The sequence below is a fragment of the Sciurus vulgaris genome (genome assembly GCF_902686455.1).
Source record: "Sciurus vulgaris genome assembly, chromosome: 4".
Lineage (NCBI taxonomy): Eukaryota > Metazoa > Chordata > Mammalia > Rodentia > Sciuridae > Sciurus > Sciurus vulgaris.
In genome coordinates, this window is record NC_136464.1 from 155221904 (window position 1) to 155234167 (window position 12264).

Consider the following 12264-nt stretch of genomic DNA (forward strand, 5'->3'; position numbering starts at 1 on the left):
TCCACTTATTAGAATACTGGTCCACGGGGAGGAGGGTTACGCTCTTTAAAATCCCCCAAAGAGGAGGCATTCTTCATGATCCTGATGTGAACATACGATGTGGCAATCAGAAATAACGCACTTTTTTTTTTTTTTTTTTTTTAATAGGAGGGCGCATCAGAATCCCCGCCATTCCTCTCGAATGCACGTAGCCAAATGAGTCAATAACCCTAGGAGAAAGGCAATAAAAAGCTGGGTGCCCTGCTGCCGCTAGGCCCGGTCCTCCGCGCCACAGCCACAGAGCACTGACCCAGCCCTGCAGGGCGCGGGAGACTGTGGTGGTGGCGAAGTTCGCGTTCCCTGGGAGCGGCAACACCGAATCTGCGAGTGTCCTGCACAAAGCCGGCCCTTTTCTGTTGCTGGAGGAACTGGGAGGGCTCGGCCGACTAGTGCCGCGCTTACGGGGGGTTGGGGGCGGTGGCTGGGAAGCAAACTGTGTGTCAGCTTGAACTCCCATCTCAACCGCCTCGACTGGACTATCGCTAGCTTTTTTCTCTGGCCCGCGGTGAGCCCTAGGGACGCCCGGGCTTGTCTTGGGCCGGCGGTTTCCGCCGCGCAGCCGAGCGGAGTCGGGGTCCACCTCCGCTCCACAAGGTTTTTCTTTCCAAAGGGCGAGGCGGTCGATCTGAAGCGCCACTTTAAAGGCTCATCAATCTTAATCTAGGTTGCTCAAGTAATTATGCCCGAATCTCTTGTACGATTACAAGTGGATTTGGGTTTCTATTCCCCAGGCCCTCCTTTGTGTTTATTGGAGGGTCTGTGCGCGCGCTCGGCGGCGCCTCCTGCCTCCCGCGCCCTCCACCGAATCCCCCAACGCTCCGGCCGGTTCGAGCCGCTCCCTTAACCCTTGAGCGACCATGATGCTCCTTGGGATGCGTTCCTAGTTCTCCTCTGGAGAAATCCAAGCGGTTTACGGTTTTGCTATAGATTGGGGCGAGGTGAGAAAGGAGGTGAAATGATTCACATGTGAAACACAATGTCCTCTTACACATCTCGCGTTTGTGCTAAAACCTCTGAAGAGTCTTCACTCTAAATACAGAGGGCTCTTGACTTATGTTTTAATAAGTTTCTGGTATTTGGAGACGAAAACGGTCAAAAAACATTAAAAATGGCGAACCGATTCTTTCTTTTAAGAAGTAATTTAACATATCCAAACAATTAGACTGGGAATATTGAAAATCATGAAACGAATTATGCCAAGTATACTAACAGATTTACTGAAATATATTAAGAATTTAAAGTACACACTCGGTGAACTTTTAACAGGGACCATATTTTCTCTACTTCTCTGAGTTTCTGAAAGGGGACTGACTGCGCCTCCTTTTGATTCTACTCCAATTTCGTTCTATTGAGATGAGATTTTTCCGGGAGTTTATAAAAGGGCTTCAAACTGGTCTTTCTTTAAGAAAGACACATCATGAAATATTCAGCCTTAATAGTATGTCATTTTTCCTCTTGTCCTTTGGAAATCTCCAATTACAACTTCCAATTCCATAGCATGTTTAAGGAGCAGTGAGTCTTTTTGTTGTAGCCTTCAGGGAGCAAACCAGGCGCAGAGAGAATACAGAGTTAATCCACTACAGCAAAAGAGAGAGGGGATTATGTTCTAATCCCCTTTGGGGAAGCCTCTGGATTTTAGGGATCCGATATTAAAATGTTTACATAAGGCACAATCACAAACCAGCAGATCTTCCATATGGTACCTGGTTATTTGAAAATCTCCAGTCTCTTTCCAAATAGAATTCAAAAAGGGCAGCTTCCCTGGATGCCAAGATGGCGATATAGCTGATTCTGTTCTTCAATTTAAGTGATTACAAATTTAACCTTCTAAACTTTGCTTGCTGTAGTGAGTTGGGGATTGACTGTAAATATAGTCATTCCAATCACTAATCTAGGAATAAAAGGATCAGTTATATTAACATCCTCAGCACACTTAGAGGAAATGATATTAAAGGGTGCATGCAATAATTTAAAATTCCACATTCTAAAGTGGTAATTAAAAGGGAAAATGTTATTTACTTCTTAGGATTGGCAGCATAATGTTAAAAAAATTGATCCATTACTATTTTAATAAGTTTGGGGATATTAGTTGGCATTAATTTAAATGTTAATTTAAAATATGAACTAGACCAAAGATCACCCCAAAATAATGAAAGAAATCTTGAAAAGAATGAACTTCTCTTTAGGGCCATTGGCTCTTTAATCAGTTTATGACAAACCTCATTGTGTACTCAGAGAACAAAGTACACATGTTTTGTATTTGAAGAGGCAACTATTCTTCAAATATACATTTAAAAGTAGAATGTTAAATATGTGTGGGTTTGGATTATTTTGCTGAAAATAAAAAAAATCCAAGCCTAGAAATCTTAATAATACATTGACATTTTAATAGAACTTTACAGTTTACAAAATTTCTTACACTTTTATTTAACTAACAATTAACTATTCACAAATGTTGAATACAAGTGTCACTGCTGTCCTTGCCAAAGACATACCTATAGTTGAACAAGTGGGCTTATTGCTCATTGTGATTAGGGAGACCAACAACTCTGGGAAACCATAGTTAAAGGACTCATGGGAGGAACTGGACTTTGGTTAAAGTGATTCTGGATAGTGCTCAAGGAGGCAGAGCTTGCCCTTGATTGGGCTCTTCCCAAGCCAAGGATAATTCTAAGACTAGGTATCTTAACAAATCTTATTTAGAGGGAGGGAGGAGGACAGAGCAAACTGAAGTTGGAATTGAGAAAAGGAGCTGTTACTCATATTAGCCAGGAGAGGGGGATGTTTGGTATTTTGTGGTCAGCAGTGTGGCCTTGTTTTTGTCTGTGCTTGGACAAAATTATATTAATTAATTAATTAATTAATTAATTGTCTCACATCAGGATGATGATGTGACCTTGTCTGATGCTGGTATTCTGTGAGGTTTCTTATGTTCAACAAGAGAACACCATGACTTTACCTGTAAGCTCCTGGCCAGCTCCCAACAATAACAAGGCCTACTTGTAGGTCAGACCAATTCCTCAAAGTCTGGGACTGCTCTTCTTTTTCTCTGATGCAGGTATTAATAATTTTTGAGATGGGTCAATAGCATTATAGCGATTAAAAGACACTCATGACAAATATATTTTCAAACAGTACTAAACTTCTCTGAAAGTTTTAATATAAAGCACAGCAGAGAATAAATATGAGAAAAAAGTTCAAGTCTAATTAAAACTGGCATTGTTAGAATGATTTGATGACATTCAATTGGTAAAAACTATATTTAAGGTACATGAAGTTACAATGTATCTTAGAATCATTTGAATATTTCCTAAACGTAGCTCAACATTAATAAAAGCTTTATTAGCTTGTATGGATTTTCTCCAACATCAATTACTTTGAAACCACGTTTCATTTTTTTCTAGAACATGTAAAAAACCATTACTGTGGGATAATAAGCACTGACTAATCTTGGTATAATTATTAAAAATTAAAATTGTAAGATTATTTAGAAGAACTAAAACTAATCTGAAAGTCTTCATGTTCAATGCAAAGGGGCATTGTTCCCCAAAAATTTAAGACAAAAATATACTCATGGGGTAAATTTTTACAATTAATTTCTATTCTGTGATAACATTTGTTAGGTAAGTAACTCACAGCATGAGTGATGATAGCTTAAGCATTGATCATGCTTTGGATTAGTATCATTTTAAAATTCAGTACTATTAATTTAAAGAAAATGTTTTTCTCACAGAATTAAAAGAATAAAATGTTTTAATCTCAAAACAATTTAAAGTAAATTACTAAAGAACATGAGGCAGCTGGAACTTTGTTTTGCAATATTAGGAAGACTTTAGGCATTAAGATAGTACAGGTGTTTGTTTATGTGCCTGGGGAGAGGGAAGGTCTCAGAAAAATACTGTGAAGAATTTTAGGCTGGGTGTAGTGGCGCACACCTGTAATCCCAGGTGGAGGCAGAAGGATCATGAGCTCAGAGCCAGCCTCAGCAACTTGGTGAGGCCCTAAGCAACTTAGGGAGACTGTGTCTCCAAATAAAATATAAAAAAAGGGCTGAGGATGTGTTGATCAGTGTTAAGTGCCCTGGGGTTCAATCCAAAATAAAAAGAATCTTGGATATTCATTTTCTAGGGCAGTTTTCTGGGTTTTAGGCATTTAAAATACCTCAAGGGGGAAAAAAAATCATAGCAATAAAATCCCTAGACAGTGATGGTTTTCTTTGTCTATAAAGAATATTGATAGCTGTCCAAATAAATTACCAGAATAAGGATTCTCTGAAATTTTCAAAAACTCTGCTTGCATGGAAATAGTTATAGAACATTTTTGCTTGAATCAGAAAAAGGGAACTTGAACAACTCATAGAATACATACCTCAAGGGCTATGAACTTAAATTTTAGAAATATTCCCTCTTCAGCACACTCACACACAAAATGCCCCCACAACTACTCATTACAGACACTCCATAAACCTAAATCTTACACAAATACTCACTATACCCAGGAAGTAGTCTTTTGATGCTCCTTGGTGACTTTTTCAAATATAATCTATCCTTATGATTGAGATGAACAATAACCAGTTATCCTCAGACTTTACTGATTTCCTGAGACAATTATTGCACAATATAAGACAGGTACTTAAGAAGGCATATTAATAGAAGATCTGAAATCTACCTCTGGAAAAACTTCACCACAGTCTGAAACAGCATGGAAAGAATGCAGACCTCTTATACAAGCAACTGAATACTGGAAAGTTAGCATATTTATTTATCACGGTAGGACATCTATTATCAAACTGATACTATCTAAAACCTCATCTTATTTAACGTGCTCAAAATTAACAATTTTAAAAAAAGTACTGAGCAAGCATCTGATATGCTCTTAACCTATCATTTATATTTTCCAATTTATTTGGAAAACAGGTAATTATTCAGGTTAAAAAAAAGTGTATTTCTGCAAAGGCAATGAGTAATTTTATATAGTTTAAGTAAAACAGCATTCAGTTATTTTCTAGCAAAAAATATTAGAAAAATAGTGATTTAACTTAATGTTTGGTGTGACAATTTTCTTGCCTTTTGATTTAAAAGGTGAGCTAGCTGAGATTTGTGTTTCTGGTTATATTACATTTAGTTTGACATATGGAATGCATTTTTCACCTTCTGGAGGGGTATGACTCTTTTATGGCACTAGGATATCATTTAATGATAGAAAAGAGTAAATTCCTACTAGACTAGATGAGTGACTAGACCAGAGGATATAATTTAAATCTGTAGGACTAGAAGCATTAAGTCTTTGTACCCCTAGGTTGGATGAAGTGCCTGTCTTTCTATTCCCACAGTTCCCTGGGCACATCTTTATTGCAGCACTTATAAAACAAATATATGTGTTTAGATGTCTGTTTCTCTTATTTGGCATAGGCTACCTGAAGGCAGGGACATTATCTTCTTCACCTAACACAGTATCTATCACATGGTATGCAATCTGTGTTTATGGAACTGAATGTAGAAAAATTTACATACTATTATTGCATTTATACATCATACTGAAAAGCCACTAAAAATAACGGCTTACAAATTTTGTATTTTTCAGAATTCAATCCATCTCAGTTTTTTCTTTACAAATACAAACAATAGGGGCTGGGAATGTAGCTCAGTGGTACAGTGCTTGTCTAGCATGTGTGAGGCCCTGAGTTTGATCCTCAGTGCCACATGAAAATAAATAAATAAAATAAAGGTATGTGTCCATCTGCAGCTAAAAAATATTTAAATTAAATAAAAAATTGCATTTTATAGAAAACAAATTTCAAAAATTTTCTAAAAACCAAGGAGAGTTATGATGTAATTGGTCATCCTAGCTCACATTCAGATTATTATCTTTTTAAATGGCATAATTTTATAACTGCCATATTTTTCCTAGTATATAAGTTACTCCCTTTCTGTAAATTATATGCATACAGACATGTTTTATTCGGGATCCACTTATTCATTTACTCAACAAAAACTAATGAATGTGTAGTGTGTTGTATTGGGCATCAGGAGGGAATACGGTGATATATAAGGTATGAATTTGACCCTTAAATGCCTTATACCATAGGGTAAAAATTTTTAAAAAAGGAACAATTATGAAGTAAGGGAAAAAGGGCTTAACCAAGCATTGTGTAAGGCACATAACATCAATAAATCTCATTTGTTGAGCTGGGGTTGTAGCTCAGTGGTCGAGTGTTTGCCTAGCAAGTGTGAGGCACTGGGTTCAATTCTCAGTACTACATATAAATAAATAAATAAAAATAAAGGTCCAGTGACAACTAACAAAATAATTTAGAACTCAGGAATTATAGTGTGGAGCAGAGTTGTTTATCCTTTTGTGGGGCACGCATTCCTTTAACAAGATGAGTAAACATAGTGCTTTCCTAGAAAATCTCATTGGTCTACTTTGACCATCTCAACTCCATAATAAGCAAAATATTTCTATCTTGGAAAAAACTAAATTTTATCATTTCTTTTGATATCTTTGTCTATCTAAAGATTTTTCTGTATTTATCCTTATCTCTTTTTCTTCAGTTCCAGGAAATACAGCTTTTCTCTCATGCAAGCTAGTAACTTGCCAGCTCCTGCTTCTCTCTTTCCTGTGTCTCCTTCCTTTGTTAAGCACTTGGACATCTCTTTCTGTCTCTTAACTCCTGTTTACTTCATTGTCTTCACTCCTGTCCTTTACGCAGGCCATGGTGTTTGGAAATTATACACTGCTTAATAAGCTAAATTCCATTGATTAAAAAAAAAAAAAAAAAAAGAACAAGTGTATTTTTAAATCCAGAATTGTCCAAAAACATTCAACCACAGAATTTTTTTTTTTTTTTCACTTTGTCATCTTTCAAATTACCTGTATTTCAAGGAACATAAGGTTAAAAAAAATGCTGAAGCAGACTCCTTGGCCTTTACAGTGTAGACGTCTCTTTTGTTCTTTGACTGTTTGACTTTTTTTCTTGGTGTCTCTAATGGGCTCTAGCTAGTTGCTTTCTCATCCTTGTTGTTCCACAGGGGATCTGAAGTGGCCTACTGCTTTGTGTTGTCTAGCTAATCACTTTCCTTGGGTGATCTCAGTGGTTTTAACTATGCACTCCAAGCTCAATATGGTTCTTATATTTCAATCTTTTATGTCATTTTGAGAATTCTGGATATCCAATAGACTCAGCTGAATGTATCCTTGAGAGCAGGAACTTGTATCCACTGTAACAAAGTATCCATCTTAGTGTCTGACATATGGTAGATATTTAATATTTATATTTGTTTTGCTTGTATAACTACATTCAAGCAGAGTGGGTCTTGCATAAGAGAATAAGGGATAACAGAATAAGGTTCCAACTGTTCCTTCCAGCTCTGTCTTTACAGTGTGTAAATTTTGATATTTTCTATTCTAATCTATCCTTTTTTATTTTGTTCACCAGTAATGCTGATACTAACTCAATTGATTTATTTACCCACCAATGGGCTGCAACTTGGAATAAATAAACAAAACAGAACATTGATATAGTGGAATAAAGTTTTAAAAAAGGCTTTCGGAAAGAGAAAGAAAATAGATTTAAATTCTGGCTCATCTCTTTGCTTGATATATGATCATGAATGGGTGTCCTGTTGTTGGAACCTAACTTTCAACATCTTAAAATGAAGTATAACACCTAAGTCACACAGTTGTATAGTTATTAGGCTGTAGTACAGTTTTCCGTTAACAAATATCACTTATATCTCCCAACCCATTCCATCCTCTTCGTACTTAGCTAGCCTGGTTTTTCCCCTTAGAAAACTTAAGCAAGTAAATGGAGACCTTCTTATATCCCACCTTTAGATGCAACATTTGTTTGTTTATTTTTAACTTTTCTTGGCACCTGGCTCTTAGCATTCCTGTTTCATACACAAACTGAACTGAATGAATATCATGTCTATACTTAGCTATTTGATAAATTAGCAACAAAATGGAAGAAAAAAAATCAACGGACCATTTGAATTAAAAAAGAACACAAAACACTGCAATTAGCAATTTTCTGATCAATAAAACCACCTAAATATTTTTCTAGAAAAAATATTTAACAATATTTAGATAGCAAATTTGATCCGTCTTCTCTATTGCTGATAAAGAGGTCTAGATTTATTTTTACTTGACTGATGATTTGAACTGATAAAGCAACTTCTACAGGATTAACTAATGATTTGAACTGATAAAGCAACTTCTACAGGATTAACTATTTGCAATCTGTATGTCATGTAAATTCTATACTTCTGGCTAGCTGTTATGATCAAGTACCTCCTGTAGGCTCCTTCTTTGTTACAGCAAAAAACCATGGAAATAAAAAATTTAAAAATTTTCAGTATGCAGTAAGACTTAATGATTCTTTTGCATAGCACTTCCCTGGTAAAATTGTTTTTTCACCTAATCTTTGAACCAGTGCCTAAGTCTATCAAAAAGCACCAGGCCTTCTTGGCTATGGCAGGGGTGACATAATGTGGACCTCACCTTTCCCTCCTCTCTAAGTTGCTAACATCCACAATTTGGCAGTAGAAAAATAGCATTTTTTCTCTTCACATTTTTCTTCTATGTGTAACAAATGAGCGACCCACATATCTTCAGTATGTGATTAATATCCTCATCATATACTTTCTAAAAACATGACACATGAAAGCTTAGATTCCTACATATAAAGAAGTATAACCTACTGATAGGTTAGTTGTTTACTGCCCTTGTTTTTTTAATAGATTGGCTGTCTGACTGTAAATTCATTGAGAAAAATTACTTTCTATAGAAATTCTCTACACAGAAATGAAAGAAAAATAAAAATATGTTTCAACTAGTACACTGTATTAGAAAGAAAAGGCTTTATCCTTGTGGTTTGCGAAACACTTGTCCATAATGAACGGGCTGATTCTTAAAACAGATCTACACAAAAAAAGAAGGAAGAATGTTATATGTGATTTGAATCATGGCTGATATTAATAAATATAGTTGAATTGCTTTTTCAACTCTTTTGGTATGGTGTTGTTATTAAGAGTACCTTAAAAGTGTTTTATAGACAATGGAATCCATGGTTGGAGGGGACATCGATTTTTTGAAACACAGAAATATAGTTACTGTAAAATATCTGCAGGTTTAAAATGGCCTTGCAGACTTTTTGAAAATAATGAAAATAAGAAAAGGCAAGATATTCAAGGTGAATATTTTATTTTTATGTCTTTAACAAACATTAAAATTAGGTTAGAAATCTAAGTATTTCACAGCTTTTGCAAGAAATGGGCTTGTGTTAATGCTCTCAGAGCTTTGTGAAGTCTGTGTTTGAAGCTGAATGTGAACCCTTTGGGTATACTATTTATGACTGGCAAAGCAACTTCCTAATTCAAAGAGAGAGAAAAAAGACTTATAAAGACTCATAAGACTTTTCAACATCAAATAGCTTTTACTAAACAACATTTTGATGAGTTAAGTGTGAGTGAGTCAGGGACATATGGATTAAATTTCCCTTGAAATACACATGGGTTTAAAAATTAAGGGGAAAATCCTGAGTAAAATGCATTTTAGAAAACCCAGAATGTTTAAAAGACATTTTTCCCCTAAATACAAATATCAGGTTGAATTAACTGTATTCATACTGTTATTAAAGTTACATTTCAAAATGTCAAAGAATATTTTTAAAAAATACTAGTTTTGTCAGGGAAAGAATGTTGGGTTTACCATATTGGAATTGTATAGCATGTAACAGTCAGGCCTAAGCAAACTCATCTGAGACAGCAATTATCTGCATCCATGTAACATCAAACATGTTCTTTCCTACAGTATGTGTCTCCTTATTTCACTAAACAATTGGAATAAAACTTCCTGTGCTTTTGGTATACATTCTATTCTTTTTCTTAAATAACATACTTCTCTGAAAAATTTTTAGCTTTTAGGATTTTGTTTTTCCTTTGACTTTACTGTATTTCCCAGAATCTTGAGGGTTTTTTTTTTTGTTCATTTTCTATAGTTTGCTTTATTTTCTTTACCAGTTGGGTTTGTAGGTAGCATTCAATCTATCTATGAATAACTTTGCCTGGGTATTTATGTCTCCATACTAGGATATTTTTACTCATCATAGTCTTAGGACCAGCATTCTACATGTCCTCACCAGATAGTCATGAGATGTGAATGAATAAGGAAATGAGTGAGTGAACCCAGAGATATTTAGAAAGTAGAAGTGGAGAAACTTATGAATTATTGTAAGTAATGTTTCTCTCCCCCCATCATCATTTGATAACTGATTTCACTATGAGTTTGTAGAATGACAACTATAAGAAATGGAAACGATTTGATCAGTTTACAATAGGAGAAATGACTTCACAACACACTGTCCCCTGAACATCAAGGAAGGTATGCTGAGAACTGTCAGGGGCATCACTGTGCTCATGAGGGAGATGGGGCACTTAGAAGAGTGTCCTAATAGATCTCCTTTTTATTTCTGTGTTTTCCTCACTCTTAATTCATATAATTCATTTTCAGTTTCAGATTCTTGACTATGTAAGGGTGTGTGTATGTGTGTGTGTGTGTGTGTATGAAGGATTATAAATCTGTCACTTTGAAAAACCCACATTAAAAAACCCATCTCAAACCTACATTCTAACACTTCTTCCCTTCTGATCCTGGCTACTCTTAAAAATACTCAGTGCATCATTATCATCCATTGGTTGGAGAACATTTTTTGATGTAATAAAAAGTTGTTTTTTTTTTTTAAATTAAGAGTAGCAGTGATATCTAGGCCTCATAAATGAGAACTTTGAGATACATTTAGTTAAAGTGACACAATTAGCAGAAGTGAGAATGGAACAAAGATTAGCTTAACTTTTTAAGTGTCCCTATCATAGAAAAAGTCAAGTGATATATTGAGTAATTTATTTGAGTGATTCAGTTAGTATGAGCAGAGAATCTTATAATTCAAGCTCCCAAATACTTTATTTCAATAGCTCAAAATAAGTTGTATTTTGTCTTTTACTTATGGTATAATTAGATAATTATCTTGGCTCTCCTGTTTACGAGCTTTTTACCAAAGGTTCAATGGGAACCTTTCAAGTCACTGTGTTAGATTTCTTTGTGGTTCAAAGACACCTAATATATAATTGCTGTCCTTAAAGAATCTGTAGTCTAACAGGAGAGAGGAAAACATAGAAAAACCTCTACAATATGAGGCTTTATGTGGTAAGTGTCTTAAGAATGATATAATCAAAATGTTATGAGATGTCAAGAATCAATAAATGGGATGGAGTCAAACTAAAATCTTCTTCTCAGCAAAGGAAACAATCAATAATGTGAAGGGAGAGCCTACAGAATGGGAGGAAATCTTTACCACAGGTACCTCAGCGAGAACATTAATCTCCAGGATATATAAAGAACTCAAAAAACTTAACACCAAAAAAAAAAAAAAAACAACAACAAAAAAAAAACCCAAACAATAAATGGGCTAAGGAACTGAACAGACACTTCACAGAAGAAGAAATAAAACTGATCAACAAACACATGAAAAAATGCTCAACATGTCTAGCAATTAGAGAAATCCAAATCAAAACTAAGATTTCATCTCACTCCAGTCAGAGTGGCAATTATCAAGAATACAAGTGACAATAAATGTTGGTGAGGATGTGGGGAAAAAGGTACACTCATACATTGGTGGTGGGTCTGCAAATTGGTCCACCCACTCTGGAAAGCAGTATGGAGAGTCCTCAGAAAACCTGGAATGGAACCAATATTTGACTCAGCTATCCCACTCTTCCAGTTTATACTGGAAGGATTTAAAATTAGCACACTACAGTGATATAGCCACGTCAATGTTTATAGCAGCTCAATTCACAACAGCTAAGCTATGGAATCAACCTAGGTGCCCTTCAAAAGATGAATGGATAAAGAAAATGTGGTACATATACACAATTGAATATTACTCAGCCTTAAAGAAGAATGGAATTATGGCATTTGCTGGTAAATGGATGGACCTGGAGAACATCATGCTAAATGAAACAAGCCAATCCCCAAAACCAAAAATTATGTTCTCTTTGATATTCGGATGCTAATTCACAATAAGGGGATGGGGAACTAGGGAAGAATAGAGGTAGTTTAGATTAGGTAGAGGGGAGGGAACTGGGCTATGGGGGTAGGGAGGATAGTAGAATGAACTGGACATTAATACCCTATCTACATATATGACTACATGACCCATGTGATTCT

The 12264-nt window shown here is 35.5% G+C and overlaps 1 protein-coding gene across 8 annotated transcripts in view; it reads right to left on the reverse strand.

The window, feature by feature from the left end:
* The window catches only part of NBEA (neurobeachin), a 660252-nt gene that overhangs the window by 181027 nt on the left and 466961 nt on the right, over window positions 1-12264 (reverse strand). The gene's annotated exons all lie outside the window — the stretch shown is intronic.